We start from the raw sequence: 18,706 nt of genomic DNA on the forward strand, positions 1-18,706 counted from the left end.
TCTCCCATCAGGCAGAAGATACAGAAGCCTGAAAGCATGTCCCACCAGGCTCAGCGATAGTTTCTATCCAGTGTCGTAAGACTACTGAATGGTTCCCTACGATAAGATGTGCTCTTGACCTTGGTCATTATGATTCCCACCTTCCCGTTTACTTGCGAGACCGGGGTCTGGGTCCCAGTATGGGGCTGACCCAGTGCTTGGACAAATGCCAGGCCAGATGTACTGAAAAGGCAGGGTGGCGGGGCCAGAGACAAGAGCCAGGGCTGGTTCTGTTGCGACATTCTTACTCCACTCTCCTCGGCTCTGAGGCTGAGGCTGTGTCGTGCTCCAGCTGCTCCAGATTTAGTGTCTGTGAGCTTCACGGCGATTTGCCTCTGTGTGATGAATTGAGGTGTGGGCCTACTCCAACTGCTCCAGGCTTCATGCCTACGAGCTTTGTGGTGATTACCTGCATGGGATGAACTGAGACTGAGGCTTTGGGCCTACTCCGACTGCTCCAGGCTTCATGCCTACGAGCTTTGTGGTGATTACCTGCATGGGATGAACTGAGACTGAGGCTTTGGGCCTACTCTGGCTGCTCCAGGCTTCGTGCCTACGAGCTTCATAGCGATTACCCGCAGTGTGATGAACTGCTTTGGGCCTACTCCGGCTGCTTCAGGCTTCATGCCTGTGAGCTTCGCAGTGATTACCTGCAACCTGAACTGCTTCACATCCTACCTCAAAAATAGAAGCTTCTCCATCAACATAGGCAAATTTTCCTCTTCTCCAGATAGTTTCTCCTGTGGGGTTCCACAAGATTCCATCCTTTTCTCCATATACCTGCTTCCCTTCAGCCAAATAATTCAAAAACACATTTCCTTCCACTGTTAATGCTGACGACACACAGCTTTATCTCCCCAAATGACCAGTCAAATCTAGCCAGCCTCATGAACTGCCTTGAGGACATAAACTGTTGGATGACACAAAACGTCCTACAGCTGAATGAAGGCAAGTCTGAAGTTGTCCTATTTGGCCCCCTGACTCCATCAAAGTGATCACCAACAGTTTTGGTAACCTGTCCACCCTTGTCAAACCCCATGTCAAAAACCTTGGTATGATATTTGAATCCGTCTTTAAGTTTGACAAGCAAGTTAATGCAGTGGTAAAAGCCAATTTTTCCAGCTTTGTACAATTGCCAAAATCAAGTCGCTTCTCTCTTTCAAAGATCTCGAGAAAGTCATCCACGCCCTTATATCCTCCCGCTTGGACTACTCCAACTCCCTGTATACTGGGATTAGTCACTCGTCCGTGTCCTGTATTAACTGGTCCAGAACACCGCAGCCAGGCTCCTGACAGCTGCCCAGAAGAGGGACTTTATTACTTCTATCCTGGCCTCTCTCCACTGGCTACCAGTACGGTTTAGAATTGAATTTAAGGTTCTTCTGTTTTTTTTTAAAGCCCTAAATGGGCTGGCCCCCTCCTATATCGCAGACCACCTAACCGCTTATTCTACTTCCAGGTCCCTCAGGTCAGCTGACTTGGGGCTCCTGGCTGTCCCGCGATCTAAGTTTAAGCTCAGGGGTGACCGCGCCTTTGCTGTTGCAGCCCCTAGACTGTGGAACAGCATTCCCCTCCCCATCAGATCTGCCCCCTCCATCGACTCTTTTAAGTCCAGGCTCAAAACTTGCCTTTATTCACTAGCGTTTGAATCTTCCTGACATAGCTGATCTTTGGCTTGTGCCTAGGCTTGTGTGTTGTTTATTTTGTGCCTGTAAGCTGAGTGCCTTGTTGCTTATATCTGTGTTCCTTGTATTTGTGATTTTAGTTACCTGTTATGGTTTGTACAGCACTTTGGTCAACATGGGTTATTTTTAAATGTGCTTTATAAATAAATTTGACTTGACTCGACAAGTCATGAACTGAGACATTGGGCCCACTCCGACTGCTCCGGGTTTAGTGTCTGTGAGTTTAGCAGCGATCTGCCTCTGTGTGATGAACTGAGACTGTGACTGTGGGCCCACTCCAGCTGCTCCCGGCTTTCAGGTCCATGGACTGTTCTGAATGTTCATGCTTGCTTTATTGTTTGCATGATTTGGTTTTTTCTCTCTATCTCTCTCTCTCTCTCTCTCTCTCTCTCTCTCTCTCTGCGCATCGAGTGTTGGTCTTTTGTTGAAATCGGGTTCTTTCAGCTTTCTTGCTTTGAGGCTGCCTGTAAGCAGACAAATTTCAAGGTTGAATAATTTATACATACTTTGATAATAAATGTACTTTGACTTTTGAACTTGAACTGGAACTTTCTCTGTGGCTGTTAAACTTTATTCTGCATAATTATTGTTTCCCCTTGGTCCCCTGTGTAATGATCTGAGCTGTATGAACAATATGCAAGCTAAGCCCCCTTTTTCCCCAATCTTTGCTGCCAGTTAGCCAATCTTCTTCCTGTAATACCATGGGCTCTCAAACAACCTCACATACAGCACCTCTGAAAATCCCAACATCCACTGATTCTCCTTTGTCTATCCTGCTCGTTGTTACCTCAAAAGAATTCCATAAGATTGATCAGACCAGACTTCCCCTCCAGAAAACCATCAGAATCGGGTTTAATACCACCGGCATGTGTCGTGAAATCTGCTGTTTTGTGGCGGCAGTACATTGCAATACATGACACTAAAAACTGTAAATTACAGTAAGTATTGTACATATTAAAATATATTAAACAAGCAGTTCAAAAGGGGAGGGAAAAGCGGTGAGGACGTGTCCATGGGTTCATTGTCCATTCGGAAATCAGATGGCAGAGGGGAAGAAGCTGCTCCTGAATCATTACCTTCCGACTCCTGTATCTTCTCCCTGAGAGGAGACATTGACCTGGGTGATGGGGGTATTTAATGGTGGATGCCACCGTTTGGAGACATGGCCTTTTCTGGGTGTTCTCGATGCTGAGGAGACTGGTGCCCATGATGGAGCTGAGAGCTCACAACTCTCTGTAGCTTTTTACAATCCAGTCCAGTGCCCTCCTCCGCCCTCAGCGGACAGCGATGCGCACAATTAAAATGCTCTCCGTGGCACACGTGTAGAAAGAGAAGTCTCTTCAAACTCCTGATTAAAATATAGCTGCAGTCGTGCCTTCTTTGTAATTGAATCAATATTCTGGGCCCTGGATAGGTCTTCAGAGATTCTGACACCCAGGAGCATGAAACTGCTCACCCTTTCCGCTACTGAACCCTCGATGAGGACTGGTTTGTGTTCCCTCAACTTCCCCTTCTTGAAGTCCACAATCAATTCCTTGGTATTATTAGCGTTTAGTGCAAGGTTGTTGTCGCCACACCACTCAACTCACTGATTTATCTCATTCCTGTACGCCTCCTCATCACCTTCTGAAATTCTGCCAGCGATGGCTGTGTCAGCCAGTTTATCCACATGCAGCTCACGTAAGAACCTAGAGATTGCTCCATTTTTTTGATTCTGAATTTTAATTTAGCCCAAGCTTCAGCAGAACCCCATTTCCTGTTCTTCCTAAGTCGTTGCTATCCAAATGGACCGACAAACTAGATTTTTCCCCTCCTGTGCAGGTCAGATGAGATATCCCAAACCCAGGTACCACAGGCTTTGGGACACTCTATCCTTACAACAGAGAATTGTGTCTATTTCCCTGACTATACTATCCCCCACTACATCCACATTTCTCCCACCTCCACCCACCCCAGCCCCTGAATCTCTCCCTGAACACTGTTGGACCTCTCGAGTTTCCTACATCCCCTAGGAACTCAGCAGCTTTAACGTGCACTCCCGCATTTCTCTTCAGACTCGTCGTTACTTGAGACGTTGCGGTATCATCTGGAAACCTATGGGAGCAGTTAAGAGTAAAATCTGCCCACAGGGAGTTGAAAACATAACCTCGTAGGGCACCGGTGTTGAGAATAATCGTGGCGGACGTGTTGCTGCTTTGTACAATGTTCTGTCTCCACGTTTCTATAATGGGGCTTGAACCTCTCACCCTCGGACCGAGGGGAGAGGAAGGGCGCTCGGGTGAGCTGGTTCTTTATTCCCGTCAGCTGACACGGTGAGGACCGGAGTTTCTCTCGCTTTGTCTGCACTTTCCTGTGACCCCACCAGAGGGAGGCAGAGGGCTGGTCTCGGGCCGTGAACGCCGCCGGGTCTGTCTGAATCCTTCTGGACTCGGACTTCGTTCTCATCCGCCCTTCACTTCCTCCTGCCCTTTCCCCTATGGTCCACGTTCCTCTCCTATCAGATTCCTTCCTCTCCAGCCCTTTACCTTTCCCACCCACTTGGCGTCACCTATCACCTTCCAGCGAGCCTCCCTCCCCTCCCCCCACCTTTTTTATTCCGCCCACTTCCCCCTTCCTTTTCGGTCCTGAAGAAGGGTTTTACGGCAGAATCATCGACTGTTTGTTCATCCCCACAGATGCTGCCTGGCCTGCTGAATACCACTGGCATTCTGTGTGTCTTGCCCTACATTTCCAGACTCTGCAGGCGTTCTCGAGTTCTCTCGAACTTCCCCAGACGCGCTTCAGACCAGCTGCCGGTTGTATCTCAATCCTGAAATAGATGAAACCCGGAGAGTGGTAAACAAGGCCCCCAGTCCGCCACAGGCTTTCATCTGCATCCATTTAGTCCACCGGCAGGCACATTAACCATGTTTTAAACCATCTGTAGATAGGAGAGTATGGTTATGGGGCGAATGCAGAGAGATGAGACTCACTCACTGAGCAACAGTCAGCATGGACGAGTTGGGTCTGTTCCAATGCTTTGTGGCTCTGTCACCTTCACCATATCTTGTTTCAGAGTGATCTTACAGTACAGTCAGGGATACCCACACCCTTCTGCCTTCTGGGGGAGGATACAGGAACTTGAAAGCCTGGCTGATCAGACTGGAAAACAGCTTCTTCCCCACAGCTGTCAGACTCCTGAAACAGTCATCTCTCTCACATCCCAGGTGGAGTTCAACCCAGATACGTGTGAGGCGGTTCATTTTGGTAGATCAAATATGATGGCAGAATATAGTATTAATGGTAAGACTCTTGGCAGTGTGGAGGATCAGAGGGATCTTGGGGTCCGAGTCCATAGGATGTTCAAAGCGGTTACGCAGTTACGCAGGTATGGTTAAGAAAGCATACAGTGTATTGGCCTTCATCAATCGTGGAATTGAGTTTAGGAGCCGAGAGGTAATGTTGCAGCTATATAGGACCCTGGTCAGACCCCACTTGGAGTACTGTGCTCAGTTCTGGTCACCTCTCTACAGGAAGGACATGGAAACCATAGAAAGGGTGCAGAGGAGATTTACAAGCATGTTGCCTGGATTGGGGAGCATGCCTTATGAGAATAGATTGAGTGAACTTGGCCTTTTCTCCTTGGAGCAACAAAGGATGAGAGGTGACCTGATAGAGGTGTATAAGATGATGAGAGGCATTGATTGTGTGGATAGTCAGAGGCTTTTTCCCAGGGCTGAAATGGCTAGCACGAGAGGGCACAGTTTTAAGGTGCTTGGAAGTAGGTACAGAGGAGATGTCAGGGTTAAGTTTTTTTACGCAGAGTGATGAGTGCTTGGAATGGGCTGCTGGCGGCAGTGGAAGCGGAAACGATAGGGTCTTTTAAGAGACTCCTGGATGGATACATGGAGCTTAGAAAAAGAGGCCTATGGGTAAGCCTAGGTAGTTCTAAGGTTCAAGTTCTAAGCATGTTCGGTACAGCTTTGTGGGCCGAAGGGCCTGTATTGTGCTGTAGGTTTTCTATGTTTCTATCCCCTTCCCCCGGTCGATCAGACTTTAGAAGCATTTATTCCCCACTGCTGTCAGAGTCCTGAATCAGTCTCGTCTCTCACATCCCCTTCCCGGTGGGAATGCTATATTCTCCGATTCTCAACTCCACTTCCCTCTGTTATTGCCACTTGAACTTTTTTTTTGCCCTAGCTCAGACAGCACCAGAGTGACACTGGTCGCTGTATTTATTGCCCAGTACTACCCTGTACACTGGTTACTCTGTGAGCTTTGTGCCAGCAAGGAATTTCACGGAACCCTGGTGTATATGAATTTGAAGCCCACCTCAGGACAATGGGTGGTCCTTGATGGATGGAGCAAGGAAGGAATATCATCTCCCACAGGGCAATGAAGCATTGGAATTCCAACCCCAACAGGGCCAAGGGGTCTCAAACTCCAAATTATTATCAAATACAAATATGTCACCGTATAGAACCCTACGATTCCCTTTCTTGTGGGCATACTTGCAAGCCTCAGTCACTCCATACATTTGGGACCATTAGGTATTTAACAATACTACAGGAATTGAGGGGTGTGGCGTGTTTGGGAAGCATGTCAAAAGGGTGCAGTAAAGATTCACGTGGATGTTACAGGGACTGGTGAGTTTGGGAGATGCTACAGGTTGGGACTGTTTTCACTGGAGTAATGGAGGCTGACAGGTGACTTCACAGAGGTTTGTGCGATCTTGGGGGCTTTCGGTAAGGTGGTCAGTGTCTTTTCCTCAGGGTAGGGGAGTTTAAACTGGAGACATCATTTTAAGGCACCATGGTAGCTGGGCCAAAGGGCCTGTTTCGGCTGTGTAACTCGAATACTCGAAACTCATACAACATAATACTTTATTAACAAGACTTTTTCTGTAAGAACAATATGGCAGATGAACTCCTCGGATAATGGAGAGGTGAGCGAAGGCAAGGTTGAGTCGAGGGTCAAAGTGTGCAGGTTCAAGGCAAAGTCAGGGTGAGGTCGAGGCACGTTCCAGACGAAGCCAAGCTGAGTGGCACAGAAGAAGGGTTTCATTGATCTAAGTGTCGAGACGATTTGGAAAGGCTGGGCCAAAATATGAGGGTGGGGTCCAGGCCCAGAGTGTGTGGATGTAACGGTGGGGTCCAGGCCCAGAGTGTGTGGATGTAACGGTGGGGTCCAGGCCCAGAGTGTGTGGATGTAACGGTGGGGTCCAGGCCCAGAGTGTGTGGATGTAACGGTGGGGTCCAGGCCCAGAGTGTGTGGATGTAACGGTGGGGTCCAGGCCCAGAGTGTGTGGATGTAACGGTGGGGTCCAGGCCCAGAGTGTGTGGATGTAACGGTGGGGTCCAGGCCCAGAGTGTGTGGATGCAACAGGTGTCCGGGCCTAGACTGCGTGGATGTGACTGGTGTCCGGGCCTAGAGAGAGGAACAACCTGATGTTTGGACCATTTAAACGCCAGGCCACACGGATTGCAAAGGAAGGGTGTCGGGATCAGAGGTGAGGGTGGGGCCGGATCCGCTCCCTCATCTGCGATGTTTACTCCGCTCCTCACTGCACTGAGGCCGAGGAGTGGGGCTGCCGTGGCTGTACCAGCTGCTCCGGGCTCCGTGTCTGTGTCTGTACCAGCTGCTCCGGGCTCCGTGTCTGTGGCTGTACCAGCTGCTCCGGGCTCCGTGTCTGTGGCTGTACTAGCTGCTCCGGGCTCTGTGTCTGTACCAGCTGCTCCGGGCTCTGTGTCTGTGGCTGTACCAGTTGCTCCGGGCCCTGTGTCTGTGGCTGTACCAGCTGCTCCGGGCCCTGTGTCTGTGGCTGTACCAGCTGCTCCGGGCCCTGTGTCTGTGGCTGTACCAGCTGCTCCGGGCCTTGTGTCTGTGGCTGTACCAGCTGCTCCGGTCTCTGTGTCTGTGGCTGTACCAGCTGCTCCGGGCTCCGTGTCTGTGGACTCACTGTCTGTCTAAATGCCACTTGCTTACTTTGATTGCTTGTACGACCTTTTTCTCTTCCTGCACATTGGGTGTTTGTCGGTCTCCTTTCTTCGTGGGTTCTTTTGGGTTCCTTTGTTTTGTGGCTGCTTGTAAGGAAGTGAATGTCAAGGTTGCACGATGCATACATACTTTGATACTAAATGTACTTTGAATTTAGTGTAAACTTCAACAGAGCTCCAGACAAGGACACTGGCAAACAGTGCTCTGAGTCTGATTCTGATGTGGATCATTTTCAGGCGGAGGGAATTAGTTTAATTAATGTGTTCAGTTTAATTAATTTGCTGCATGATCATACACTGAAGAGTGAGACCCTATGCTGAACCGTCCTACATCCCACGACCGAAACGTCTCATCGATTTCAGAACTCTAACTGTACAGTGATCTCACTGAAGTTCTCGAAAAGTACAGAGCTGTCATGGGGATGCAGACTGGCCCTTCCCCTGGGAGTGAGTCCAGAAACAGCCTTCACGTCTCGGAATGAGGGGTCATCACTGAGGTAGGAAGGAATAGCTTCATCTAGAGGAGCTGAAGCTTTGGAATATCTTCTTCCTGAGGGAATTGAAGCTTTGGAATTCTCTCCCCAACAGGGCCGTGGGTGCTCAGTTATTGCATACATTCTAGCCAGAGACTGATAGGCCTTTGGTTGGGATTGAAATCAAGGGATGAGGTGTTAAGGAAGGAAGTGGCAACAGAGGTGAAAGAGCTGCCATGGCCTCATTGAATCATGTTGCAGGTGTGGAGGGGCTGAGTGGCCGTCGGTCCCTGCTTCCCCAATAAACATTCTGTAGAGGCTCAAGAGCTTCCGCCGATGCGGGAAATCCAGACCAGCACACACAAGGTGCTGGAGGAACTCAGCCCCTCGCACAGCATTACTGGAAACGAATAAACAATCTGTATTTCATTGTGACATTTCCCAGGACTCCGTCTACCCTCAGGGGGTGGGTGTGTCTTCCCTTTTCCATTCAGTACAGCTCATCAGTCAGGACGTTGAGTACAGAAGTTGGGACTCTTTACAGCTATAAAGGTGTTGGCGCGACCGCACTGGGAGTATTGTGTTCAGTTCCGTTCACCTGGGTGGGTGTCATTAAGCTGGGGAGACTGCAGAAAAGATCCTCAAGGACTTTATCAGGACTGGATGAGAAGAGGCTGGACAGTCTGGGACTGTTTTCCCAGGAGCAGAGGAGGCTGAGGGATGATTATTGAACTGACAACTACTGGACTCTAATCAGAAGCCTGCAAACCCACATTCAAATGGTCAAAGAGTCAAATAGCTGAATTTAATATCAGAGATTGTATACAGTATACGACCTGAAATTCTTACTCTTCACAGACATCCACAAAGTGGAAGAAACCCCCGAGGAATAGGTGCCGTTAAAAATGTTGGAACCCCAAAGGTCCCTCCTATGCCCAAGCTGCAGAAAAGCATCAACCCACCTCCCTGCTTACTTCAGCATCATTGCCCATCATTGCCCACCGCATCATTGCCCACCGCATCATTGCCCACCACATCATTGCCCACCACATCATTGCCCATCATTGCCCACCGCATCATTGCCCACCACATCATTGCCCATCATTGCCCACCGCATCATTGCCCACCGCATCATTGCCCACCACATCATTGCCCACCACATCATTGCCCATCATTGCCCACCGCATCATTGCCCACCGCATCATTGCCCATCATTGCCCACCGCATCATTGCCCACCACATCATTGCCCATCATTGCCCACCACATCATTGCCCATCATTGCCCACCACATCATTGCCCATCATTGCCCACCGCATCATTGCCCACCGCATCATTGCCCATCATTGCCCACCGCATCATTGCCCATCATTGCCCACCACATCATTGCCCATCATTGCCCACCACATCATTGCCCATCATTGCCCACCGCATCATTGCCCATCATTGCCCACCACATCATTGCCCACCACATCATTGCCCATCATTGCCCACCACATCATTGCCCATCATTGCCCACCGCATCATTGCCCATCATTGCCCACCACATCATTGCCCATCATTGCCCACCGCATCATTGCCCACCACATCATTGCCCATCATTGCCCACCGCATCATTGCCCATCATTGCCCACCGCATCATTGCCCATCATTGCCCACCGCATCATTGCCCACCACATCATTGCCCATCATTGCCCACCGCATCATTGCCCACCGCATCATTGCCCACCGCATCATTGCCCACCACATCATTGCCCATCATTGCCCACCACATCATTGCCCATCATTGCCCACCACATCATTGCCCATCATTGCCCACCGCATCATTGCCCACCGCATCATTGCCCACCGCATCATTGCCCACCACATCATTGCCCATCATTGCCCACCACATCATTGCCCACCGCATCATTGCCCACCGCATCATTGCCCACCGCATCATTGCCCACCACATCATTGCCCATCATTGCCCACCACATCATTGCCCATCATTGCCCACCGCATCATTGCCCACCGCATCATTGCCCACCGCATCATTGCCCATCATTGCCCACCACATCATTGCCCATCATTGCCCACCGCATCATTGCCCACCGCATCATTGCCCACCGCATCATTGCCCATCATTGCCCACCGCATCATTGCCCACCGCATCATTGCCCACCGCATCATTGCCCACCACATCATTGCCCATCATTGCCCATCATTGCCCACCACATCATTGCCCATCATTGCCCACCACATCATTGCCCATCATTGCCCACCACATCATTGCCCATCATTGCCCACCGCATCATTGCCCACCGCATCATTGCCCACCGCATCATTGCCCATCATTGCCCACCGCATCATTGCCCACCGCATCATTGCCCACCACATCATTGCCCATCATTGCCCACCACATCATTGCCCATCATTGCCCACCGCATCATTGCCCACCACATCATTGCCCATCATTGCCCACCGCATCATTGCCCACCACATCATTGCCCATCATTGCCCACCGCATCATTGCCCATCATTGCCCACCGCATCATTGCCCACCGCATCATTGCCCATCATTGCCCACCACATCATTGCCCATCATTGCCCACCGCATCATTGCCCACCACATCATTGCCCATCATTGCCCACCACATCATTGCCCATCATTGCCCACCACATCATTGCCCATCATTGCCCACCGCATCATTGCCCACCGCATCATTGCCCACCGCATCATTGCCCATCATTGCCCACCGCATCATTGCCCACCGCATCATTGCCCACCACATCATTGCCCATCATTGCCCACCACATCATTGCCCATCATTGCCCACCGCATCATTGCCCACCACATCATTGCCCATCATTGCCCACCGCATCATTGCCCACCACATCATTGCCCATCATTGCCCACCGCATCATTGCCCATCATTGCCCACCGCATCATTGCCCACCGCATCATTGCCCATCATTGCCCACCGCATCATTGCCCACCGCATCATTGCCCATCATTGCCCACCGCATCATTGCCCACCGCATCATTGCCCATCATTGCCCACCACATCATTGCCCATCATTGCCCACCGCATCATTGCCCACCGCATCATTGCCCATCATTGCCCACCGCATCATTGCCCACCGCATCATTGCCCATCATTGCCCACCGCATCATTGCCCACCGCATCATTGCCCATCATTGCCCACCACATCATTGCCCATCATTGCCCACCGCATCATTGCCCACCACATCATTGCCCATCATTGCCCACCGCATCATTGCCCACCGCATCATTGCCCATCATTGCCCACCGCATCATTGCCCATCATTGCCCACCGCATCATTGCCCACCGCATCATTGCCCATCATTGCCCACCGCATCATTGCCCATCATTGCCCACCGCATCATTGCCCACCGCACACCAAGCAAAGCCCCCAAAGACAGACCACGATCTGCACCCAACAATCGGACATGCCACGGGCTCCCTTTCTCTCCCTCGTAAAGGGGCAGAGAGTGCCACGCAGCGAGAGGGGAGAATAAAACAAAATCAACTCGCTGACTGGAACGTTAAAGTCTATGATTTAGAAGAAACAACTCCTTCCCCTCTGCCATCAAATTTCCGAACAGTCGGTGAATCCGGGAAGGCTACCTCATTTATTACGCTCTGTTTGGTTCGTGCTTTATAATAAGCTTATGTCCTTACACTGTACGACTGCAGCAAAACAACATCGTTTCACTTTGTAGAAGCAACACACACAAAATGCTGGAGGAACTCAGCAGGTCAGGCAGCATCCATGGAGGGGAATGAACAGTCCCTGAGACTGTTTGGGCTGAGACCCTTCATCGGGAGGGGAAAGGGAGAAGTAATAAAGAAGGTTTATTATCCTGTCATAGAACATCAGTGACAATAAACTTCATTCAGATTCTGACATGGCCCGTGCATCTTATTGTTTACCTGCTCTGCATTTCCTCTGTTACTAGATTTATAGAACACCAAAACACGGAAACAGACCTTTCAGGCCTTCTAGCCCATGCCAAGCCCTGTCTGCTCCTATCGACCCGCACCAGGACCATAGCCCTCCATATCCCTCCCATGTACCCTCCATATCCCTCCCATGTACCCTCCATATCCATGTACCTTCCATGGATATCCATACATATACATACCCATGTACCCTCCATATCCATGTACCTATCCAAACTTCTTTTAAATGTTGAAATTGAGCTCATGTGCACCACTTGAGCTGGCAGCTCGTTCCACACTCTCAGCACCCTCTCAGTGAAGAAGTTGCCGCATGTTCCCCTTAAATATTTCACCTTTCACCCTTAATCCATGACCTATAGTTATAATGTCATGCAACCTCAGTGGAAAAAGCCTGCTTGCATTTCCCCTAACTATACCCCTCATAATTTTGTAATACTCTATCAAATCTCCCCTCAGTCTTCTATGTTCCAAGAGATAAAGTCCTAACCCCCTCAATCGTTCCTTATAATTCAGGTCCAGCTGTCCCAACAACACGGCCCAAAGCATCGACTGTACTCTTTTCCGTAGGCACTGCCTGGCCTGCGGAGTTCCTCCAGCATTTTCTGTGTGTTGCTCCGACAACGTCCTTGCAAATTTTCTCTGTACTCTTTCAGTCTTTCTACAGTACACCTTTCCCGTAGGTCGGTGACCAAAACTGCACACGGTACTCCAAATTAGGGCTCGCCAACATCTTTTACAACTTCAACATAACATCCCATCTCCTGTACTCAGTACTTTAATTTATGAAGGCCAATGTGTCAAAAGCTCTCTTTACGATCCTATCTACTTGTGCCACCATGTTTAATGAATTATGGACCTGCACTCCCAGTTCGTTTTTTTCTGCCACACTCCTCAGTACCAATGCTCACTGTGTAAATGCAAAACCTGCATTCAGCCAATGCAGATCCCTTTGCAGGCCATGATAGCCTTCCTCGCTGTCCACTACACCCCCATCCTTGGTGTCATCTGCAAATTTGCTGATCCGGTTAACCACATTGTCATCCAGATCGTTGATATACACGACAAACAACAATGGACCCAGCACCGATCCCCAGGGTACATCATTAGTCACAGACCTCCAGTCAGAGAGGCAACCATCTTCTACCACTCTCTGCCTTCTCCCACAGAGCCAATATCCAATCCAAATTACTACCTCATCCTATAACACTTCCCTATGTTATTGCTTTCCCTTGTGCTACCTTGACGTGCTGTTGGGATGAAATTATCTTTATGAGCGGCTTGCAAAGTTTACCTCTGTACATCCGTACCTGTGACTAGAAAGAAAAACAATTTAACAATTAGAGATTTATAAAATTATGAGGAGCACGGGGGGGGGGGGGGGGAGTAGTCTAAAACTAGAGGGCACAGGTTTAAGATGAGAGGGAAGAGATTTAAAAGGGGGCCTGAGGGGCAAGTATTTTACATACAAGGAGGTGTGTACATGGAACTAGCGGCCAGTGGAAGTGGTTGAAGTGGGTTCAATCACAGCACAGTTGCGCACGTGCGTGGGTATGAAAGGTTTAGGGGCATCTGGGCCGAACACAGACAAGTAGGGCGAACTCAAGCAAGCAAGCAACTCGGTCGATAAGAACCTGTTTTCCTGCGGTACAACTAACTCGAACACAGGGGGAGTTCCTCTCCCTCTCAGAGGCCGTTGTCTGCACTTCCCTGTTCCGCCACCAGAGGGGGACAGAGGTCTGGTCTCCGGGTGCCCGGACCTCGGTCCGCAGTCCGTGTGTAAATGGCCGGGATTGGAGCATCGGCTCCCAACACCACACAGGTTCAGAGCAGGGGTCGGGGGCTTATAGCACCGAGCATCCCGTACTCTGGAGCTGTGCTGTTGCCCCTACCCCCATCTCGAGGGTCCCACTAGGTCTGAATCCTGGCGGGCTTGCCCAGCAGAATTCTCCAACTTCCACTGACGCGCTAAAGAAAGTACCCTGACCGATTGATCTCAGTCTGGGACGGTAGCGGCTCTGCTCTGGAGTGATGGATCCCACACAGAGCGATAAACACTGTCCCGTCCATCACAGCCTCGTCACTTCCTTCCATCCAGCCTACCTTCACCGTGCTTTGCTTCAGGAAGAACGAACAATCAAGATTCAGCAATATCATCGGGGGTGCTCCCACCCCGCCCGCCCTCTTCTACCTGCTGGGTAAAGACACAGGCGTTTGAAAGCCCAGATACCCTCGGCTCTCGAGAGAAAATAAAATTCCTCTCACCCCCACTCCCGTATTGTATTTTTTTCCACAAAACTACATAAGTTTATTCATACACAAAGTACAAACATCGGCCTCTGTAAGGAGTGGAATATGCCTTCCCCGTGGAATACGTGGGTTTTCTCCGGGTGTTCCGGTTTCCTCCCGGGCAGATGAATTGTCCCGCGATTAGGCTAGGGTGGGGTTGTCAGGGGTCGCTGGGCAGCGCCTATTCCATGCTGTATCAATAAGGGATTTACATGTCACTTAAATTTAAAATTAAAATATAGCTACTACTGTCTACAACACAGTCTATTCCGGTGGGGGAGGGATGTCAACATTCCCCGGAAATCGCCCACTTTACCCATAGCTCTGGGCCCTTATTGGAAGCAAACATCTTCCCCACACAACACCGCGAAGGCTACACGGGATCTTCATTTCAGTGGATAATCCTCTCTGTCCTAAATTCGAGGCAGTCCAACCTTCCCACTGCAGATAAACCCAATTCCATCGGCGGCCGCTCTAGTCCACGGGGTGGCCAGGAAGGCATGCGACATGCCTCCCTTTCCCCGCTGCGCACCGAGTTCACCCGGGGCGCTGCCGCAGGGGACGACAGACAACTCCTGAAAGGGGTCCAGAGGCTCGCAACATTCCACGAGGTTAAAAAGCCTCATCTCTCTCCAACAGTGACCCTTTGTCCCAGCTCCCGCTCGGGAGGCGGCATCCTCTCGACACCCACCCATTCACAAGGTATGACGTTCCTCCATTTCGAACAAGTGCTTGCTTGTTCCTCCCAGCACCGGCGGATACAAGCCCAGTTCTCCCCGCCGGTGTCATATCTCCTCCTGACTAATTTTTATCAATGCACCATCGAAAACACGGCTTGGCGCAGCAACCGCTGTGCCCGCGACCACAAGAAGCTGCAGAGAGCGCGGCTCATGCGGAAACCAGTCTCCCCTCAGTTGACTCTCACGGCGTCGGTAAGGCAGCCAGCCCCCCCACCCTGGACATCCTCTCTTCTCCCCTTGGACAGAAGATACCATCACCTTGAAAGCAGGTTCAAGGACAGCTTCTATCCCGCTGTTATCAGACTCTTTGAATGACAAAATGGGCTCTAGACCTGGCAATCTATCTGGTTCTGATCCTGCACCTGACCGTTTACCTGCACTGCACTTTCCATGTGGCTGTTAACTTGCTTCTGCATCTTTATTGTTTCACCTCAATCTTGTTTTCTATCTGCACACATCACAACTTGGTGCTCGGGGCGTCGGGGCCAGCAACACGCACAAAATGCTGGTGGGACGCAGCAGGCCAGGCAGCAGCTACAGTCGGCGTTTCGGGCCGAGACCCTTGGTCGGGCGAGGGGCAGGCCCGTTCAGCTGGGGGCTCAGCTCGGGGCTGGACTGAGGGCCTGGCTCCCTGGCTGGGAACTCAGCGCTGAATGCTAGTGTTTACTGTTTGCATGATTTGTTTTTATTTCTGCACACTGCCCGTTGATGGTCTTTTTAATGGTTTCTGTCGGGTTTCCGTGTTTTGTGGCTGCCCGTAAGGAGAGAAATCTGCAGATTGTATATAGCATACACAGTTTGATAATAAATGTACTTTGAACTTTGAAGACAATAGTAAAAAATGTAATGAATATAAATACATAAAATAGCTTCTATACATAGCAACACACACAAAACCAATCTATACATTGATTGACTGTGTGCCCATAAAGTGACGCTAGGCACAGGAATGTCTGTGACTCTGACAGGAAATGGTGGTTGGGTGTGTGGTGGGGTGGGTTAGTGGGTGGAGGTGTCGATCAGCCTTACTTATTGGGGAAAGTAGCTGTTTTTTGAGACCATGGGCAGGGTAGGTGGGATCCTTCACGGTGTTACTTCCAGCACCTTTCTGTGGGTAGGCTGCTGCGGGCAGAGTGGGGAGAGCCTCCCTGTCCAGTGCTGTGCAGTTTCCGAGCAGAGATGGAGGGCATTCCGACCGGCTGCACGCAGACCGGTATTGGGGACCTGTAACGCACAACGAGGCCGCGGGGGTGTGGACTCGGCCAGTTCTATGCCGTGTGCAGTTCTCCCCATCGTCGAGGACGACTACGAGAGACGATGTCCCAGGAGGCAGCATCCACCTTCCGGGCCTCCGTCGTCGGAGCAATGCCTTCTTCTCGATGCTCCCATCATGCAGGGGGTACACGAGCCTGAAAGCCCCCACCTCAAGGTTCAACAACAGCTTCTTCCCCGCACCATCATGTTCCTGACCAACCTGAACAACTTCTTTTTACACTGAGCTTGTACAAACCTCAAGATGTTTATTTTTCCACCTAAGTTCTGTATGATGTTAGTTTGAGTCTATAATTAACATGTGTTGTCATGTTTGTAATGTACTGTGCTGCTGTGCAGAAAGCAAGTTAGCACAATGTTTGACCCTGGGTACCTGTGCCCATGAGAATAAACAAATGTGTAGCCCTTCTTGAAACCCTTTAATCCTTCCTTAACCAGGAGATCAGTGCAACAGATTAGTTATCACCAGTGCCCTGTCTACCCTCTCCCAATTTTGCATTCAATTCCATTTGCAGTAAGTGATGACATCCAACCTGCTTTCAGACCCACTAACATTGCTTACATGCCAGTCCCTTTACAAATCAGACCCAGACCCTGTACATGCCAGGGCAATGCAGAATCTTCCCTTAACATAAAGCATTTCTTTATTGTATTGCTACCAAATTTGCAGTTTCACATTTCCTATGTTATAATCCATTAGTGAGTTGTTTGTCCCACTCAGAGAAGGAGTAGGCATGCTGGTGTAGGGGGCAGAGCCGGTGCCACACAACCTGGGTATGATTCTGACCCGTGTGTGTGTGTGTGTGTGTGTGTGTGTGTGTGTGTGTGTGTGTGTGTGTGTGTGTGTGTGTGTGTGTGTGTGTGTGTGTGTGTGTGTTTGTGAGTGTGTGTGTGTGTGTGTGTGTGTGTGTGTGTGTGTGTGTTTGTGAGTGTGTGTGTGTGTCTGTGTTTGTGAGTGTGTGGGTATATGAGTGTGCGTGTGTGAGTGTGTGTGCATGTGTGTGTCTGTGTGTGTGTGTGCGTGTGCGCATGTGTGTGTGTGAGTATCTGGCTGTGTGTGTGTATTTGTGCATGCTTGTCTGTATGTCTATGTGTATGTGTGTGTGTGTCTGTGTGTGTTTTGGCATGTATGTGTATGCATATGTGTGTAAGTGTGCATGCATCTATGTGTGTGTGTCTGTAGCTCTGTGTGTGTTTGTGCTAGTGTGTTTGTATGACTCTGTGTGTGTTTGTATGACTCTGTGTGTGTGTGTGTGTGTGTGTGTGTGTGCGTGCACACGAGTGTTTATAGAAACATAGAAAACCTACAGCACAATACAGGCCTTTTGGCCCACAAAGTTGTGCCGAACATGTCCCTACCTTAGAAATTACCAAGGCTTACCCACAGCCCTCTATTTTTCTAAGCTCCATGTACCTATCCAAAAGTCTCTTAAAAGACCCTATTGTATCTGCCTCCACCACCATTGCCGGCAGCCCATTCCACACATTCACCACTCTCTGCGTAAAAACTTACCCTTGACATCTCCTCTATACCTACTCCCCAGCACCTTAAACCTGTGTCCTCTTGTGGCAACCATTTCAGCCCTGGGAAAAAGCCTCTGACTATCCACACGATCAATGCCTGTACATGCAGGTGTGTGTCTTTGTGGGTGTCCGTGTGTGTGTGTATGTGTGTGCATGTGTATTTGTGTGTGTGTGAGTGTGTGTGTGTGCATGTGTATTTGTGTGTGTGTGTGTGTGTGTGTGTGTGTGTGTGTGTGTGTGTGTGTGTGTGTGTGTGTATGTGTGTGCATGTGTTTTTGTGTGTGTGTGGTGGGGGGAGGAATTACATTACTAATCAGGGACAATACCATAGCTGCTTTCATGGGAGACATAATGGAGGAGTCAGAAGCTGAGTCCAACCTGGTAGGGCAATTGCAAGGAAGCAATACATTCTTAAGGGCAAGATCATTAATAGTGTTGCTGACAGCTCAGCTAGTGTGTGTGTGTGTGTGTATTTATGTGTGTTAGTGTGTGTGTTTGTGCGTACACGTGACTGAAGTGTTGGTGCATGAGTTAAGACTTCAGATCAGATATATATTTGTGTGTGTGTATGTGTACGTGCCCACGTGTGTGCAACTATGTATGTGTCTGCGTGTGCATGTGTCTTTGTGGGTGTGTATGTGCACACATGTGTTTGTGTGCATGTGTGTTCATATGTGTGTCTCTGTGTGTGTGTCAGTCTGTGAGTGTGTGCACATGTGTATGTTCATGTGTGTGTGAGTGTCTG

Source organism: Hemitrygon akajei, chromosome 6, assembly GCF_048418815.1.
Source record: "Hemitrygon akajei chromosome 6, sHemAka1.3, whole genome shotgun sequence".
Classification (NCBI taxonomy): Eukaryota; Metazoa; Chordata; class Chondrichthyes; order Myliobatiformes; family Dasyatidae; genus Hemitrygon; species Hemitrygon akajei.